The sequence below is a fragment of the Caretta caretta genome, chromosome 22 (assembly GCF_965140235.1).
Source record: "Caretta caretta isolate rCarCar2 chromosome 22, rCarCar1.hap1, whole genome shotgun sequence".
NCBI lineage: Eukaryota > Metazoa > Chordata > Testudines > Cheloniidae > Caretta > Caretta caretta.
In genome coordinates this window covers 2,862,148-2,881,826 of record NC_134227.1, presented here as the reverse complement: position 1 = coordinate 2,881,826, position 19,679 = coordinate 2,862,148, and the positions used below count along the sequence as shown (strand labels likewise).

General features: G+C 48.1%; 2 non-coding genes across 2 annotated transcripts; one reads left to right on the top strand and one right to left on the bottom strand.

The window, feature by feature from the left end:
* The first annotated feature begins 2,570 nt into the window (after positions 1 to 2,570).
* On the top strand, positions 2,571 to 2,643 carry TRNAF-GAA (transfer RNA phenylalanine (anticodon GAA)). The gene has a single exon. It is a non-coding gene; the product is annotated as a tRNA-Phe (tRNA).
* Positions 2,644 to 10,439: 7,796 nt separating this feature from the next.
* TRNAK-CUU (transfer RNA lysine (anticodon CUU)) lies at positions 10,440 to 10,512 on the bottom strand. Its single transcript has one exon. It is a non-coding gene; the product is annotated as a tRNA-Lys (tRNA).
* Between the last annotated feature and the right edge of the window lie 9,167 nt (positions 10,513 to 19,679).

The window sequence follows — 19,679 nt, the reverse complement described above, 5'->3', positions numbered from 1 at the left end:
GTTCTTGGGGCAGTTGGTGTTTACATGCCCCGGCTTGTTACATTTAAAACATCGTCCAGCTGTCGGGTCAGTGAGGCGAGGTGGGTTGCTGGAGAATGGTGTGGCGGGACGATAAGGTGTCTGGAGGGTTCCTTGGGGGGCAGGTGGGGCCTTGGGTGGCCCCTGGTAGTAGGGGGTGGTCTGAGGTTGTCCCTTCTGGTATCTGCTCCAACTGCGACCAGTTTTTTTCTTTTCTGCCACCTCCACCCATTTGGCTCCAATCTCCCCCACCTCGATTACAGTTTTGGGTTTTCTATCTAGGATGTATCTTTCTATTTCCTCAGGAACACCCTTTAAGAACTGCTCCATTTGCATTAGGAAGGGCAAATATTCTGGAGATTTAACACTTGCTCCTGATATCCAGGCATCCCAGTGTTTCACAATGTGGTAGGCATGTTGGGTAAATAACACGTCTGGTTTCCACCTTAGGCTCTGAATCACTAACAGGAATGCTCGGGTGTTATCCCCATTCTGACTCTCGCCTTGGTTTTAAACAGTTCATACTGGTTCATTTGTTCCTTAGGCATTTCAGCCGCCACCTCAGCTAAGGGTCCACTGAGGTGCGGCCTCAGCTCTACCATGTATTGGTCGGTAGAGATGCTGTACCCAAGGCAGGTCCTTTCAAAGTTTTCTAAGAAGGCCTCCGTATCATTGCCTGCCTTGTAGGTGGGGAACTTTCTGGGATGGGAAGTGGTACCTGGAGAAGGATTGCTAGGGTTTGTTGGTATATTCTGCTGAGCCTTTGCCTTCTCCATCTCCTCCACATGCTTCCTCTCTTTTTCCTTCTCCTCCTGTTCTTTGGCCCTAGCCTCCATTTCTTTGTCCCTTGCCTGCATTTCCCTCCTGTGGGCAGCCTCCCTTTCTTTTTCCCTTGCCTCCATTTCCCTCCTGTGGGCAGCCTCCCTTTCTTTTTCCCTGGCCGCTTGTGCATCCATCTCCATGAGTTCTAGCCATCTTTCATATTCCTTTTTTTCCCCCTCAGCCTCAAATCTGGCTAATTCCAGCTTTTGTTGAACCATGGAGTCTGTCATCCTAACCTCTCTGTTTTTAACTAACTTTACACCTGAAAGTTAAAAACAAAACAAAACAAAAAACTTGGCTTGTAAAATTTTGCTGTGCTGTGCAAATACCTATGTTCTCTGATAGTGATTGTCAGCCTACAGAGAAATCCTAAGAAAAAAACAAGCCTAACACCTTTGTCTCCAGGCAAATAGGCAGAAAACCCCTCTAGTTGCTCTTAGGTAAAAAAAAAAACTTCAGGTCTGTGAAGAACTACTTTGAAGACTTGTGAATTTCCCTGCAGGAGGTTAACTACCCTGCCTTTAGGTAGAGAAAACTCCAGCTCACAAAAGACAATTCCCTTTTGTCTCTGCTATGGCCCCAAAGCAGAGAAAAAAACTTTAACTGTTTTCAGTTTAACCTGCTTTCCAGCAGCCCAAAGGAAAAAAAAATATTTCCTTTTCAAGTCTGTGCTTCTGGTTCAAAAAAATCTCAAAATGATTTCAAGTTGATCCCACCGCTCTGCCACCATGTCAAGGTTCCTTCCCCACTCTGAACTCTAGGGTACAGATGTGGGGATCTGCATGAAAACCTCCGTAGCTTACTTTTACCAGCTTAGGTTAAAACTTCCCTAAGGTACAAACTATTTTACCTTTTGCCCTTGGACTTCCGCTGCCACCACTAAACGTCTAACCGGGTTTATTATTGGGAAAAAGCCATTGGAAACGTCTTCCCCCCAAAATCCTCACCAAAACCTTGCACTCCCCTTCCTGGGGAAGGTTTGACAAAAATCCTCACCAATTTGCACAGGAGAACACAGACCCAAACCCTTGAATCTTAAGATCAATGAAAAATCAATCTGGTTCTTGAAAGAAGAATTTTAATTGATGTAAAAGAATCACCTCTGTAAAATCAGGATGGTAAATACCTTATAGGGTAATCAGATTCAAAACATAGAGAATCCCTCTAGGCAAAACCTTAAGTTACAAAAAGACACAAAAACAGGAATATACATTCCATTCAGCACAACTTACTTTATCAGCCATTTAAACAAAACAGAATCTAATGCATATCTAACTAGATTGCTTATTAACCCTTTACAGGAGTTCTGACCTGCATTCCTGCTCTGGTCCTGGCAAAGAAAAAAGACACAGACAGAGAGAACCCTTTGTTTCTCCCCCAACCTCCTCCAGCTTTGAAAGTATCCTGTCTCCTCATTGGTCATTTTGGTCAGGTGCCAGCGAGGTTATCCTAGCTTCTTAACCCTTTACAGGTGAAAGGATTTTTCCTCTAGCCAGGAGGGATTTAAAGATGTTTACCCTTCCCTTTATATTTATGACAAGACTGAAGATCTAAAGGTCCCTGGTTCAATCCTGGGCTTTGGCAGGCCCTTTCCAACCTCTTTGTGCAGCAGTGGCTTGTTTTCTGGGAGTGCCATGATGTCTTTAACTGAAGCAATTCCCTGATCTCAAGCTCCCAAGCAGGACAACAGAGCATGGGCTGTTGCCTCACTTGACCTTTCTTTCACAGCTGCTGAAGTAGCTCAGTTTGGCGAGCATTAGACTGAAGATCTAAAGGTCCCTGGGTCAATCCCAGGCTTTGGCAGGCCCTTTCTTTCCTCTTTGTGCAATGGTTTTCTGCAAGTGCAGCGGTGCCTGTATCCAAGGCAAGTCCTGATCTTGGGCTCTGCAGCAGGAAAAGATAGTGTGGGCTTCTGCCTCTATCTGGCCCACCTGACCTTTAACAATGAGGGATGGGAGCTGTATTTCCCACATGACTTATTGGTTGACCCAATATGGGAGGAAGAGAGTGAGGCAGAGCGGCCTTTGGAGATGGTGCCAGAAGGGGTGCGGGGCAGTGTCAGGCAGGGATTGGGGATGAAAGCTCCTCTGCACAGCTGAGCGAGGGCAGTACCAGGGAAGGGGCATCTGTAAAAGTGGCCAGGTGGAGCAGGGCAGGGATTTGGGGGCCCAGGAGGAGGCGCTTAATGTTCAGTACCTTGGAGCAGCTGGACTTGGACATGGTGGACATTCAGGAAATGCACATTAAGGATTTTAGGGTAGACAGATGGGTAGAGGGTGATTGGAGGAAGGGCCAGTCTTTCTGGTCCTCGAGGCCAGGGAAGAATGATGGGTTTGGAGTCTTGTTCTTCACATTCACAGTGCGAGTACAGAAGGTGGAGGAGCTCTGACCAGGGAGGGTATTATTGGTGGACTTTGTGCTCCGTGGCACTGGTTACCGCTATATTAGTGTATATGGTCCCCAGTTAAGGCGTGAAAGGGAAAATCTATGGAAGGAACTGGTTGAGGGAGGCAACCTAGTGACAGAGGATGTGGAAAAAGCTAATGTACTCAATGCTTTTTTTGCCTCTGTCTTCACGAACAAGGTCAGCTCCCAGACTGCTGCGCTGGGCATCACAAAATGGGGAAGAGATGGCCAGCCCTCTGTGGAGATGGAGGTGGTTAGGGACTATTTAGAAAAGCTGGACGTGCACAAGTCCATGGGGCCGGACGAGTTGCATCCGAGAGTGCTGAAGGAATTGGCGGCTGTGATTGCAGAGCCATTGGCCATTATCTTTGAAAACTCGTGGCGAGCGGGGGAAGTCCCGGATGACTGGAAAAAGGCTAATGTAGTGCCAATCTTTAAAAAAGGGAAGAAGGAGGATCCTGGGAACTACAGGCCAGTCAGCCTCACCTCAGGCCCTGGAAAAATCATGGAGCAGGTCCTCAAAGAATCAATCCTGAAGCACTTGCATGAGAGGAAAGTGATCAGGAACAGCCAGCATGGATTCACCAAGGGAAGGTCATGCCTGACTAATCTAATCACCTTTTATGATGAGATTACTGGTTCTGTGGATGAAGGGAAAGCAGTGGATGTATTGTTTCTTGACTTTAGCAAAGCTTTTGACACGGTCTCCCACAGTATTCTTGTCAGCAAGTTAAGGAAGTATGGGCTGGGTGAATGCACTATAAGGTGGGTAGAAAGCTGGCTAGATTGTCGGGCTCAACAGGTAGTGATCAATGGCTCCATGTCTAGTTGGCAGCCGGTGTCAAGTGGAGTGCCCCAGGGGTCGGTCCTGGGGCCGGTTTTGTTCAATATCTTCATAAATGATCTGGAGGATGGTGTGGATTGCACTCTCAGCAAATTTGCGGATGATTCTAAACTGGGAGGAGTGGTAGATATGCTGGAGGGGAGGGATAGGATACAGAAGGACCTAGACAAATTGGAGGATTGGGCCAAAAGAAATCTGATGAGGTTCAATAAGGATAAGTGCAGGGTCCTGCACTTAGGACGGAAGAATCCAATGCACCGCTACAGACTAGGGGCCGAATGGCTTTTCTGCGGAAAAGGACCTAGGGATGACAGTGGACGAGAAGCTGGATATGAGTCAGCAGTGTGCCCTTGTTGCCAAGAAGGCCAATGGCATTTTGGGATGTATAAGTAGGGGCATAGCGAGCAGATCGAGGGACATGATCGTTCCCCTCTATTCGACATTGGTGAGGCCTCATCTGGAGTACTGTGTCCAGTTTTGGGCCCCACACTACAAGAAGGATGTGGATAAATTGGAGAGAGTCCAGCGAAGGGCAACAAAAATGATTAGGGGTCTAGAACACATGACTTATGAGGAGAGGCTGAGGGAGCTGGGATTGTTTAGCCTGCAGAAGAGAAGAATGAGGGGGGATTTGATAGCTGCTTTCAACTACCTGAAAGGGGGTTCCAAAGAGGATGGCTCTAGACTGTTCTCAATGGTAACAGATGACAGAACGAGGAGTAATGGTCTCAAGTGGCAGTGGGGGAGGTTTAGATTGGATATTAGGAAAAACTTTTTCACTAAGAGGGTAGTGAAACACTGGAATGCGTTACCTAGGGAGGTGGTAGAATCTCCTTCCTTAGAGGTTTTTAAGGTCAGGCTTGACAAAGCCCTGGCTGGGATGATTTAACTGGGAATTGGTCCTGCTTCGAGCAGGGGGTTGGACTAGATGACCTTCTGGGGTCCCTTCCAACCCTGATATTCTATGATTCCCTTCCTCTGTACCTCATGGTGTTTGGAGTTGGGGGGGATTTTAATTGTGTCAGCCGGCCTGAGGACCGCGGTTCCCGTTTTTCCGACCGTCAGCAGAAACGTTTTTACAATGAGCACTACCTGGTGCAGGTCTATAGCAAGTTGGGCTTAGAGGATGTGTTTCTCCCTAATGGAACCCATGGAGGGCAGGTGGTAGCCTCCTATTCCTCTGATTCAGGCTCACACCAGCTGCAGAGAGTCGTATTGACCGGATTTACATGAAAGAGAGCATGTCGACAGCCCAGTGCAGGGTAGTGCCAATGGACTGTTTGGATCACACAGCTGTCACCATGTGCCTCAATGTGGGCAATTCCCTGACCCATGACAGAGGATATTGGAAGCTGAACATCCAGAGCTGGCAAGATAAAGGGGAGGGGTGGTGAGGCCTGGTGGTGCTGGCAGAACAGGAAAGCATCAGAGGGTTCTATGGCAACCAGGGGGATCGGTGGGAGTCGGTGAAGGAGGAGTTGGTGGCTTTGTTCTGGTGGCCGGGGAAACACTGCAAAGTTAAAGAAACCAATGGTGCCAAGTCCTGCAGCGTCGTCTGTGGGATTTCCACAAGAGCATCCAGGCAGGGGAGCCAGTCAGCGTGTGACTGTACGACCAGATCAAGCAACAGCTGGCCGAGTGCCAGGAGATGAGGCTGCCATTGGCCAATTTGAGCAGGACCATCAGCATCCCTGGCCAGCCAATGAACTAGGGCAGTGGTCACCAACTGGTAGATGGTGATCAACTAATCAATCCTGGACTCTCAGACAGTCGATCGCGATTGCTGGCTGCTAAAATTCCGGTGGTGCAGCAGGGCTAAGGCACACCCCTGTCTGCCCTGGCCCCACGCTGCTCCAAGGAGCAGCCAGCTTGCCCCTGTGGGAAAGGGGTAGGGGTCTCTGTGCGCTGCTCCTGCCTGCAATCACCACCTCCGCAGCTCCCATTGGCTGCAGTTCCCTATTCCCAGCCAAAGGGAGCTGAGGGAGAAGTGCCTGTGGGGAGGGGCTGCACGCAGAACCATATGCCCACCCGGGGGAGGCAGGGGTGTGCTGGCTGCTTCTAGGAGTGACGTGGGGCTGGACCATGCAGGGAGCCTGATTTAGCCCCTCTGCACTACTGACCAGGAGCTGCCCGAGGTAAGTGCTGATGGGTAGGAGCCCACACCCCTCCCACACCCCAAGCCCCAGAACTGAGCTCCCTCCCAGAGCCAGTAGCTCATACCCTCTCTCCAATCCTGAACCCCAATGCCCTACCCCAGCCCTAAGTCCCATCCTGGAGCCAGCACCTGTCAAGGTTCCTTCCCCACTCTGAACTCTAGGGTACAGATGTGGGGACCTGCATGAAAACCTCCTAAGCTTACTTTCACCCGCTTAGGTTAAAACTTCCCCAAGGTACAAATTAATTTTACCCTTTGCCTTTGGAATTTCCACTGCCACCACCAAACTTTAACTGGGTTTACTGGGAAACGTAGTTTGGACACGTCTTTCCCCCAAAAAATCCTCCCAACCCTTGCACCCCACTTCCTGGGGAAGGTTTGGTAAAAATCCTCACCAATTTGCATAGGTGACCACAGACCCAAACCCTTGGATCTTAGAACAATGAAAAAGCATTCAGTTTTGTTACAAGAAGACTTTTAATAGAAGTAAAGGAATCACCTCTGTAAAATCAGGATGGTAGATACCTTACAGGGTAATTGGATTCAAAACATAGAGAATCCCTCTAGGCAAAACCTTAAGTTACAAAAAAGACACACTGATAGGAATAGTCATTCTATTCAGCACAGTTCTTTTCTCAGCCATTTAAAGAAATCATAATCTAACACATACCTAGCTAGATTACTTACTAAAAGTTCTAAGACTCCATTCCTGTTCTGTCCCCGGAAAAAGCAGCATACAGACAGACCCAGACCCTTTGTTTTTCTCCCTCCTCCCAGCTTTTGAAAGTCTCTTGTCTCCTCATTGGTCATTTTCGTCAGGTGCCAGCGAGGTTACCTTTAGCTTCTTAACCCTTTACAGGTGAGAGGACTTTTCCTCTGGCCAGAAGGGGTTTACCCTTCCCTTTATATTTATGACAGCACCCCATACCCCCTCTTGCCCCCAACACTCTGCTCTAGCCCATTGAAAGTGAGCGATGGTGGGGGAGAGCAAGCAATGGAGGGAGGGGGATTCAGTGAGCAGGGAAGGGCCTCGGGGAAGGGGCGGGGTAGATCCTGGGTTGCCCTTAAATTAAAAAGCTGATCTTGTGCGTAAAAAGCCTGGAGACCACTGAACTAGGGAAAAGGTTACAGACAGCGGAGACCTTAGAAACAATTAAATAACAAAAATCCCATAGACAAAGTGGCCCAGTACTTAAAACAATAGCCTGCTAATCATTTGTCATCCTTGTGGGCCTCTTTATTCTTCCCTCATTTCTCTCAAACAAGCATTTCCCTCCCAAAGCTCAGTGACAGCCCCACACTCTTTGCTTCCTACACACAAAGATTCACACATAGACCTTGCAAGGCAAATTCACCAGTGAGTCAGATGCAGCTGCTGGATCCCTGCACCTCTGCTTTACAGAATCCAAACAGCAGCAAAGCTTGTCAGGCCCAGGTAGGGGCTGGCTGGGAGCCAAGCACTGGATCAGTTAAAGCAGCATTTAAACGCAGCCACTGCATGTCGCCACCAGTGGATTGTTTTGCAGCCACCCCAGCTGCAAAGCATGGGCAGAGACTGGGGGCGGGGAAGGAAAGCAGCAGCCCCTTAATGCAGCACCCAGCTGTTGATCCTGAATAGCCATTGGGAAGGAGAGCAAGATGCAGTGACTTGGTGTTTGCGCTGGTGCTGCCAGCAGGGATTTGAACCCTGCACCATGCAGCATAAGTGGATTTTGACTTCTAGATTTGAGGGCGTTGTTCCAGTCAGGCCAATGAGTCCACGTGGGGGGGGGGATTCTGTGCCTGCCCACAGGAGGGCCATTTCCTATTTTGGGGGGCAACTTTAACCATGATTCTCAGGGCTACTTGGGCAATGGAAAACTCTTGGGTTTTTCACAGATAACTTATAAATTAGCTGTCTGGAGCACTGTATCTAATTCCTATATCAGGAAATAAAATTAAATAAATATGAGACCCACTCAGCTCTAATACTAACATGTTCCCACATCTTGTGGCAAGTCACTTAAGGGCCACTGGCTAGGTTTAAAATTGTAATGTCTATTCTTACTCAGATTCTCTTACTAAAGTCAGAAGGCACCATCATGATCCTCTAGTCTGACCTCCTGCACCTTGCAGGCCACAGAACCTCACCTACCACTCCTCTATTAGACCCCTAACCTCTGGCTGAGTTACTGAAGTCCTCAAATCATGATTTAAAGACTTCAAGTTCCAGAGAATCACCATTGACACGAGTTTAAACCTGCAAGTGATCCCATGCCCCATGCTGCTGAGGAAGGCGAAACCCCCGCAGGGTCTCAGCCAATTTGACCTGAGGGAAAATTCCTTCCTGACCGCAGATATAGCGATCAGTTAGACTCTGAGCTTGCGGGCAAGACCCATCACCAGACACCTGGGAAAGAATTCTCTGTAGTAACTCAGATGATGGCTGCATTACCCTGGTAAGTCGACCTAAGCTACGCAACTCCAGCTATGTGAATAACATAGCTGGAGTCAACATAGCTTAGGTCGACTTACCATGGGATCCACACTACACTGGGTCTACAGGAGTCTTAAAAAATCATTTATCTTCTCAAAGCAAGATATTACTAACTTTGTTCCCCCTTCTTGAATACAACAATTGAAACAATTGTAGAAGAATCTATAGTTACTTTCTATCATTTAGGCTACTTACATTTCACAGTTCACCAAGCTTGGAACAGATCATTTAACTTCAGGAGGCACGCTAACAGTCATTTCTTATCTCAAGCCCCTGTTAATCACTCTATTTGTAAATGAAATTCTGGCTCCCTGCCTCAGGAGCACAAGCTGGGAGCAGCGCTCTTCTGTCTCCCTTGCGCAACTCATTGCATTGCACACTCAAGCTGCATCCCTGCCCCCACAAACTCTGCCAATGGGAGAGGGGGAAATGAAGTGAGGAGACATTTCAAGATTGATTAAATACAGATTAGGAATCAATTAACATGGTAAAATGTAATTACTGATCCATACAAAGAAGAGCAGAATGTGAAATAATATCAGACACAAACCTTGTCAGTAAGGGCTAATTTCCAAAATGATTCTCAAATTGTTACAGATTCCCACCTGAACCACTGAAGAACTCTGTTCAGCTCCAGTTTCTCTTCTATTCATCCCTATTCCCATTCAAAATACTGTCCTTGGACATTCCTCAATTGGGGCAGACAAGGAGGGTGAGGTAATATCTTTCATTGGATAAACTTCTGTTGGTGAGAGAGACAAACTTTTGAGCCACACAGAGACCTACAGGTGATTCCATTCTGTGTGGCTCAAAAGCTTATCTCTCTCACCAACTGAACTTGGCCCAAGAAAAGATATTAACTCACCCACCTTGTTTCTCTAATTTCTTGGAACAGACATGCCTACAACTACTCTGGTATTCCCTCCCAGAGAGTCCGACATCCCAAAACCGCACTGTGACTCTTTCTACTTCAAAGGAGCCATATTCACCTCTGGATCCAGTGGGTGGGGAGTCACCCAACAGGAAGGAAAAGATTTGTTCTTGTACAAATGGGGACAGGGGAGCTGAGCACATTGAACTTCCATGCTTTCCAGCAAACCAACACAGTGCCAGGAGATCCCACTGAGATAGCAGGATTCAGAGTCCTGACTGTTACACCGTGGGACCGGGTGGTGTAGCCCAGAGTGGAGACACCCTAGTACCTGTTCTAAGTGATCATGAAAAGTTTGGGGGTCAAACCTCCCAGGAATCCTGGACTGAGCCTTGTTGGGGTTACGAGGACTCTGCCACACACGAGAGTAAAAGAGTCCTCGAGGTCAGGCAGGCCTCTGGGTAAGGGGGTGGGGACTCAGATCTGTTCACTAGCCAATTACCCTGGGGTCGGGTATAAGCCAGGGAAGTTTGCCACAATAGCCAGACCAGACCCCCCTTTACACTTGCACTCTGTACTCATTGTTTCTCTCTCTCCCACCCCCATATCTGGTGCTCTCCCTCTGGGCTTTCTCAACACCTGTCCCCACAGCACTTCCTGCCAGTCAGAGACTGTGCTTTCTAGGTCTGCTCCTGTGGATGTGGGCCTCTCTCCTGATTCCTAAGGACTAAGCAGGAGCAAGGGGCTTTTCCAGTAAATCACCACAGCTTCTAGGAATCCGTGAGTGGCTCTGGACACCACCAGGAATCATTTGGCTCCTGGCACACAAGGCAACTTAAAAGCTAAGTGCCTGGACAGGGGCTCAAACCCTGGACCCTCAGATTAAGAGCCTGATGCTCTACCAACTGAACTAGCCAGGCTTGGTGAGAGTATCTTCCCCTTTCACCACAAGAGCTAGCAGGCAGGCAAAAGAGAGGCAAAAAAAGTCCCAGGAACCCCTCCTCTATTTCTCCACAGCCACTGCCTTTCAGCAGGATTCCTCCTCCTCCTATCTCCTGTGCCTCAGTGCGACTAAGTCTCTGCACCTAGACAGCTGGCCCGCCTGATGCACCCCAATCCCCCAGGCCTAAGCCTCCCTGTCCATGTCCTGCACCTGGCTCCATAGAATTAAGTCTCACGTCATGCTGGGAACTCTACTTCTTGTGCCCAGAGAGTCTCTGCCCCCCTCAGTAGCTGACCCCAGAAACACAGTGTTCACCTTTTCCAAAGACATGCTTGTAGCAGCTTTTTGCCTATGACCATGTGGCCTAATGGATAAGGCATCTGACTTTAATTCAGCTGATTGAGAGTTTAAGTCCCGTTGTGGTTGTGCAGTTTTCCCTTTGTGCTGAAAGTCCTGCTTTCTGCAGGGCTGGAAACTTTTCTTGGCTGCTCAGGAAGGAGTTGGGTTTGGGCATCACAAAGGCTAGGGTGTGAGCCCAGGTGCGTCCAGTCTAGCCTTTGCCATTCCTGACTTGCCAAAGTAAATGGGCAGATGCCCAGGCTAGCGTGTAGAGCAGTTTCCCTCCTCCAAATGAGCGGCTGTCCCTGTGCTTGAGGGGGCTAAATAGCGCCTTTGGAGCTGGGTGTTTCTCTGATTCTCGCCAGCTGGGGAAAAGCCTCTTGGGGTAAAATCTCCTGCCCCGCTGCAACAGTGAGCACCTGGAGTGGGAATGGTCAGAGGCACGGGTGGTCCTGCTTTCCTACCATCTTCTGATGCTGGCCACTGAGCATTAGCAGCCGCCCCGCATGCTGGTTGACTGGTGGCCTTCAGTGGGTGTTTGGCATGGCAGGGAGCAGGCTGGCGGCCAGGTGTCATATGCCCGTCTGCTGGCCATGCATAGGCATGGTCCTCCCCTCCTCTTGCCCCACCATCAGTTGCTCTGTGGCTTATAAACCTTCCCTTGGAGCTGTCAGCACCAGCCGCCTCTGCTCTAGGTGCCCAGAGGAGGAGAGGTGTGCTGGGCTCCAGCCTGGGACTCTTCCTCCCTCCTGCCTAGCCCTGAATATTAAGCCTGGCCCTGCCACTCCTTTCTTCAAGGACCATGTGGGCAAGAGAAAGAGTGAGGCAGCTGCAGGAACCAAAGTTGTGGACATCAGGTGAAGCTGTGAGAAACACAACCATCAGGAATCTCTAGGCAGTCTGTTAAACTCTAGGACTCCAACCTATAGCAGCCATCCTATTGAACCAGCTGGACCAAAGACCTATCTCCAGTGGGCATCAGTCACCCAGCAGCAGGGAAAACACATCACTTTGGTTCCCCCAGAGACAAGATAGACAAGCACATTTTGCTCCAAGGGTTTACAGCAAACCAACATAGCCCCAGGAAGTCCCACTGACATTTGAACTCAGATAGCAGGACTCAGAGCCCTGAGTGCTGACCATTACACCATGGGACCTGCTGCTATTTCTTTTTCTGGACCCCTGTGACTCTCAGCTGGCTGGCTAGCACTCTGCACTTTTTGCTTCCCTCCACCGGCTTCCTCTTGCAGGACTCTCTTTCCTCCTCCATCGACTGAGGTCCTGCTCGGCTGGATCTGTGGGTCCTGCCCTGACTCCCCGCATCTCCCTGCTTTGTCTCTGTTCCCTGCAGGCTGCAAAAATGTTCGTGGAGGACACCCCTCCATTTGCTCGGAGGTCCTGCTCATATCGGCCCTCTGCAGACTTATCTCCTGGAACTCGGCCAGCTGAGACACAGGGGTAAGACTCTGTGGTGTCAGAGCTGGGAAGGAGGATACTAAGGAAGGAAACTGGAATCATGCTTTCTGGAAGTTCATCCCAATAAACATCTAATTGTTTGCACCTTTGGACTTCGGGTATTGTTGCTCTCTGTTCATGCGAGAAGGACCAGGGAAGGAAGTGGGTGAAGGAATAAGCCCCCTAACATCTTGGTGCCGGTGACTCACTCTGATGCATCGCATTGGATAGGTGAGTGGCAGCCTGTAAGTCCCCCTCCCCAACAGTCCGCCCAGCTGCTTGGAGGGGGTATCGTGAACTCTCGTGATGGTAGTTGCAGGTTCTGGCAAGCCAGGGTAAAGGATTTTTTGGATAAATGGATAAGGAAGAACCAGGGCCCGTACCAGGTGCAGGGGTCAACCTGGGATGAGATTAAAAAGGAAATGGAGGAAGTGTTAGGGGACCCAGAGGGATGGGGGGTGGCTGAGAAGTCCACCCTCCTTGGTATATGGGTAGTGGAAGAAGGTCCCTGCCCATGGGGACTGAATGCCTTCCAGGGAAAGGAGGCACTTCAGTCTGCTTGTGAGAGGTTTGAAGTAAGGGCAGCATTATGGGAAGTTGTCAGGAATCATAGAATCATAGAATCATAGAATATAAGGGTTGGAAGGGACCCCAGAAGGTCATCTAGTCCAACCCCCTGCTCAAAGCAGGACCAATTCCCAGTTAAATCATCCCAGCCAGGGCTTTGTCAAGCCTGACCTTAAAAACCTCTAAGGAAGGAGATTCTACCACCTCCCTAGGTAACGCATTCCAGTGTTTCACTACCCTCTTAGTGAAAAAGTTTTTCCTAATATCCAATCTAAACCTCCCCCACTGTAACTTGAGACCATTACTCCTCGTTCTGTCATCTGATACCATTGAGAACAGTCTAGAGCCATCCTCTTTGGAACCCCCTTTCAGGTAGTTGAAAACAGCTATCAAATCCCCCCTCATTCTTCTCTTCTGCAGGCTAAACAATCCCAGCTCCCTCAGCCTCTCCTCATAACTCATATGTTCCAGACCCCTAATCATTTTTGTTGCCCTTCGCTGGACTCTCTCCAATTTATCCACATCCTTCTTGAAGTGTGGGGCCCAAAACTGGACACAGTACTCCAGATGAGGCCTCACCAATGTCGAATAGAGGGGAACGATCACGTCCCTCGATCTGCTCGCTATGCCCCTACTTATACATCCCAAAATGCCATTGGCCTTCTTGGCAACAAGGGCACACTGCTGACTCATATCCAGCTTCTCGTCCACTGTCACCCCTAGGTCCTTTTCCGCAGAACTGCTGCCTAGACATTCGGTCCCTAGTCTGTAGCTGTGCATTGGGTTCTTCCGTCCTAAGTGCAGGACCCTGCACTTATCCTTATTGAACCTCATCAGATTTCTTTTGGCCCAATCCTCCAATTTGTCTAGGTCCTTCTGTATCCTATCCCTCCCCTCCAGCGTATCTACCACTCCTCCCAGTTTAGTATCATCCGCAAATTTGCTGAGAGTGCAATCCACACCATCCTCCAGATCATTTATGAAGATATTGAACAAAACCGGCCCCAGGACCGACCCTTGGGGCACACCACTTGATACCGGCTGCCAACTAGACATGGAGCCATTGATCACTACCCGTTGAGCCCGACAATCTAGCCAGCTTTCTACCCACCTTGTAGTGCATTCATCCAGCCCATACTTCCTTAACTTGCTGACAAGAATACTGTGGGAGACCGTGTCAAAAGCTTTGCTAAAGTCAAGAAACAATACATCCACTGCTTTCCCTTCATCCACAGAACCAGTAATCTCATCATAGAAGGCGATTAGATTAGTCAGGCATGACCTTCCCTTGGTGAATCCATGCTGGCTGTTCCTGATCACTTTCCTCTCATGTAAGTGCTTCAGGATTGATTCTTTGAGGACCTGCTCCATGATTTTTCCAGGGACTGAAGTGAGGCTGACTGGCCTGTAGTTCCCAGGATCCTCCTTCTTCCCTTTTTTAAAGATTGGCACTACATTAGCCTTTTTCCAGTCATCCGGGACTTCCCCGGTTCGCCACGAGTTTTCAAAGATAATGGCCAATGGCTCTGCAATCACAGCCGCCAGTTCCTTCAGCACTCTCGGATGCAACTCGTCCGGCCCCATGGACTTGTGCACGTCCAGCTTTTCTAAAAAGTCCCTAACCACCTCTATCTCCACAGAGGGCTGGCCATCTCTTCCCCATTTTGTGATGCCCAGCGTAGCAGTCTGGGAGCTGACCTTGTTAGTGAAAACAGAGGCAAAAAAAGCATTGAGTACATTAGCTTTTTCCACATCCTCTGTCACTAGTTTGCCTCCCTCATTCAGTAAGGGGCCCACACATTCCTTGGCTTTCTTCTTGTTGCCAACATACCTGAAGAAACCCTTCTTGTTACTCTTGACATCTCTGGCTAGCTGCAGCTCCAGGTGCGATTTGGCCCTCCTGATAACATTCCTACATGCCCTAGCAATATTTTTATACTCTTCCCTGGTCATATGTCCAACCTTCCACTTCTTGTAAGCTTCTTTTTTATGTTTAAGATCCGCTAAGATTTCACCATTAAGCCAAGCTGGTCGCCTGCCATATTTACTATTCTTTCGACTCATCGGGATGGTTTGTCCCTGTAACCTCAACAGGGACAAAATCATAGGATAAGGGCACATCCAAACATCTTCTGTTGATTTACAGTATTTTACACACCCCTCCATTGATTCCCAGTGAGCTCTTCCCCTTCTCATTATTTCCATAGGGCTTGTGGAGGGCACCTTAGTTGCCATTCCATTTCCAGGTACCACTGTAGCTATTACACAGGTGCTGGCCTCCTAGTTGAGCATTTTGCATTCCCATACACATCTTCCCCGCAAGATCAGCCTTTTGAAGCCATCCTGCACCCACATCATAGAATCATAGAATATCAGGGTTGGAAGGGATCTCAGGAGGTCATCTAGTCCAACCCCCTGCTCAAAGCAGGACCAATCCCCAATTAAATCATCCCAGCCAGGGCTTTGTCAAGCCTGACATTAAAAACTTCTAAGGAAGGAGATTCTACCACCTCCCTAGGTAACGCATTCCAGTGTTTCACCACCCTCCTAGTGGAAAAGTTTTTCCTAATATCCAACTTAAACCTCCCCCACTGCAACATCATGAGGTTTTCTGTTCATTAAAACACAACAATGCTAGCAACAAGACAAACACCACAGACAAACAACACAAAACATAGATCCATGGCATTCTGAGTTATTCTTCTGCTGGCGCCAGCTTGCTTGTAGAGTGTCTGAAAAACAAAAGAAACAATTTCCACCCCCCTGGTGGGGATAGATTATTGCTTAATAATAATACCACTTTCTTTTACAAATTTCCTTGCTAATTGCAGGAAAAACAGAAAAATTACCTCCAGGCTGTACTTATTTTGTTCTATAGTCAGGCTGTTCTATAGTCAGGCTAGTGAATTACCCCACTCACTGGTCATTTATGAAATTCATGAGGTGGTGTACCTCAGTTTCCCCTCTTGTGCAACAGACCATGTTTGCAATAGTTTCTCTGCTGTACCAAGCTTTAAGTTTATTCTCAGGTAATAGTTGAGACACAGCTTCAGATTTTAGCACTATACACACACACAAAATTCTCTTTTGCCTAACATCCCTTGCACTGTGATTACTCTTTTACACAACTGTACCCCGATTACACTTCCATCTTGTACAACTAGACACAACCAGGAGCAGCCAAGTTAAGTTCCAATAGAAACCCCTTACATCCTTTAGTGATTTTGATTACATTACCCAATAGTCAAATAATTTTGCTCGATTCTCTCTCCGCCTGCTGCCTGCAGCAGTCCTTTATAGACCATTTCTGTGGGAAAAGGGCCCATTTTCCCTCAGAATAGCTGTAAAGGCTTCTGGGGACAGAAGCGTAGTGGTGATAGTAGCCACTCTACCTGACCCCCTTGGATAATTTAATTACCAAGTTTCCATCCAATGTGGCTGCACAGAGTTGCACATACAGTTACATGTATATAACTGGGTTTTATCATTAAACAAAAACTTCCTCCTTGACATCTCACATAAGTATCCAAAGTACCCTCCATTAAAACTTCAGAAAAACAAAAGAGTGTGGAAAGGCAGGTTGCACTTTGAAACTTTTTTTTTTCTTCTTTCTCTCCACTCCCCCAGGACCAAGGCCCAGCTCCAGTCTCTAAAGGTGGTCTGTTACCTCTGCTTTTGACTTTAAACCCTGTTGTGCCAAATCATCTTTCACTATCCCTAACTAATTTACAACCCTTCAGCAGCCCTTGCTGAAGCAGCACCAAACTTGAAAGATTCTTACAAAAGATTGCTTACAAGAAGTGGAAGGTTGGACATATGACCAGGGAAGAGTATAAAAATATTGCTAGGGCATGTAGGAATGTTATCAGGAGGGCCAAATCGCACCTGGAGCTGCAGCTAGCCAGAGATGTCAAGAGTAACAAGAAGGGTTTCTTCAGGTATGTTGGCAACAAGAAGAAAGCCAAGGAATGTGTGGGCCCCTTACTGAATGAGGGAGGCAAACTAGTGACAGAGGATGTGGAAAAAGCTAATGTACTCAATGCTTTTTTTGCCTCTGTTTTCACTAACAAGGTCAGCTCCCAGACTGCTACGCTGGGCATCACAAAATGGGGAAGAGATGGCCAGCCCTCTGTGGAGATAGAGGTGGTTAGGGACTTTTTAGAAAAGCTGGACGTGCACAAGTCCATGGGGCCGGACGAGTTGCATCCGAGAGTGCTGAAGGAACTGGCGGCTGTGATTGCAGAGCCATTGGCCATTATCTTTGAAAACTCGTGGCGAACCGGGGAAGTCCCGGATGACTGGAAAAAGGCTAATGTAGTGCCAATCTTTAAAAAAGGGAAGAAGGAGGATCCTGGGAACTACAGGCCAGTCAGCCTCACTTCAGTCCCTGGAAAAATCATGGAGCAGGTCCTCAAAGAATCAATCCTGAAGCACTTACATGAGAGGAAAGTGATCAGGAACAGCCAGCATGGATTCACCAAGGGAAGGTCATGCCTGACTAATCTAATCGCCTTCTATGATGAGATTACTGGTTCTGTGGATGAAGGGAAAGCAGTGGATGTATTGTTTCTTGACTTTAGCAAAGCTTTTGACACGGTCTCCCACAGTATTCTTGTCAGCAAGTTAAGGAAGTATGGGCTGGATGAATGCACTACAAGGTGGGTAGAAAGCTGGCTAGATTGTCGGGCTCAACGGGTAGTGATCAATGGCTCCATGTCTAGTTGGCAGCCGGTATCAAGTGGTGTGCCCCAAGGGTCGGTCCTGGGGCCGGTTTTGTTCAATATCTTCATAAATGATCTGGAGGATGGTGTGGATTGCACTCTCAGCAAATTTGCGGATGATACTAAACTGGGAGGAGTGGTAGATACGCTGGAGGGGAGGGATAGGATACAGAAGGACCTAGACAAATTGGAGGATTGGGCCAAAAGAAATCTGATGAGGTTCAATAAGGATAAGTGCAGGGTCCTGCACTTAGGACGGAAGAACCCAATGCACAGCTACAGACTAGGGACCGAATGGCTAGGCAGCAGTTCTGCGGAAAAGGACCTAGGGGTGACAGTGGACGAGAAGCTGGATATGAGTCAGCAGTGTGCCCTTGTTGCCAAGAAGGCCAATGGCATTTTGGGATGTATAAGTAGGGGCATAGCGAGCAGATCGAGGGACGTGATCGTTCCCCTCTATTCGACATTGGTGAGGCCTCATCTGGAGTACTGTGTCCAGTTTTGGGCCCCACACTTCAAGAAGGATGTGGATAAATTGGAGAGAGTCCAGCGAAGGGCAACAAAAATGATTAGGGGTCTGGAACATATGAGTTATGAGGAGAGGCTGAGGGAGCTGGGATTGTTTAGCCTGCAGAAGAGAAGAATGAGGGGGGATTTGATAGCTGTTTTCAACTACCTGAAAGGGGGTTCCAAAGAGGATGGCTCTAGACTGTTCTCAATGGTATCAGATGACAGAACGAGGAGTAATGGTCTCAAGTTACAGTGGGGGAGGTTTAGATTGGATATTAGGAAAAACTTTTTCACTAAGAGGGTAGTGAAACACTGGAATGCGTTACCTAGGGAGGTGGTAGAATCTCCTTCCTTAGAGGTTTTTAAGGTCAGGCTTGACAAAGCCCTGGCTGGGATGATTTAACTGGGAATTGGTCCTGCTTTGAGCAGGGGGTTGGACTAGATGACCTTCTGGGGTCCCTTCCAACCCTTATATTCTATGATTCTATGATTCTATGACTATGGAGGAGCAGAATCAATGGCCTATGCAAGGGGTGGACAATTGGGTGTACTGTATATAAGGTTTCAGAGGAACAGCCGTGTTAGTCTGTATTCGCAAAAAGAAAAGGAGTACTTGTGGCACCTTAGAGACTAACCAATTTATTTGAGCATGAGCTTTCGTGAGCTACAGCTCACTTCATCAGAGCTCACGAAAGCTCATGCTCAAATAAATTGTGTATAAGGTGTTTTGCTGGGAATGTACATATTACTGGGGGCACAATTAAACCAGCCCATAACCAAACTACACACATCTACATGCTGCTATCTGGACTTTGGTGCACAAATGGATCTGTGAATCTTATTCCTGTGAATAATCAAACCAGGGCATACTGCCTGATTCCATACCAAGTGGTCAAGCTAATTTGGACAATATCCCATTTCTCTGTGAACATTCAATGACTTATGATATGGACAAAAACATGCAAAACTTGCAGGAGCAGCTTGTTGCAACTGCCAGCAACTGGACACATAAGATCGTGACCCCGTCGAAGGAGGAGAGGCAGTGTTTTGGGGGTGTCTCAGAAGTTGGACCATACTGTGGTGGTCAGGACTCGGTGTTGCTGTGGATTTTGTATTGTTAACTGTACTTGTGTTACGTTGCATATGGAGACAACCTATCAGTAATGTAATAAGCCCTCCAAATCCTACAGTATACTAGACAACCTGGACCCAACCTTCTCGGGCCCACTATAATGGGAAGTCTGAAACGCTAATTGGAATAGGTGTGGTATGCCTGTACGAGAGAAGGTGCAGGGCATGGTACTACACAAGGGGCAGTGGGACAAATGGAATATCGACACCTTCCACCTTGAGGCCTGGCCCTATCAGGAAATGTGTCGCCATATGTCCTATGCTTTTCCAGGGATACCTCGGCAGGAGGATCCCAAAAGAAAAAGAAAAAAAAAAAGGAGTGGAGTGTTAAGATATAGATATTCAGGCCTGTCTGTGAAGGCCTATACTCTAAGAATTTAGGTGTATTCTTATCACTTGGCTAGTTATAGAGGTATAAAAG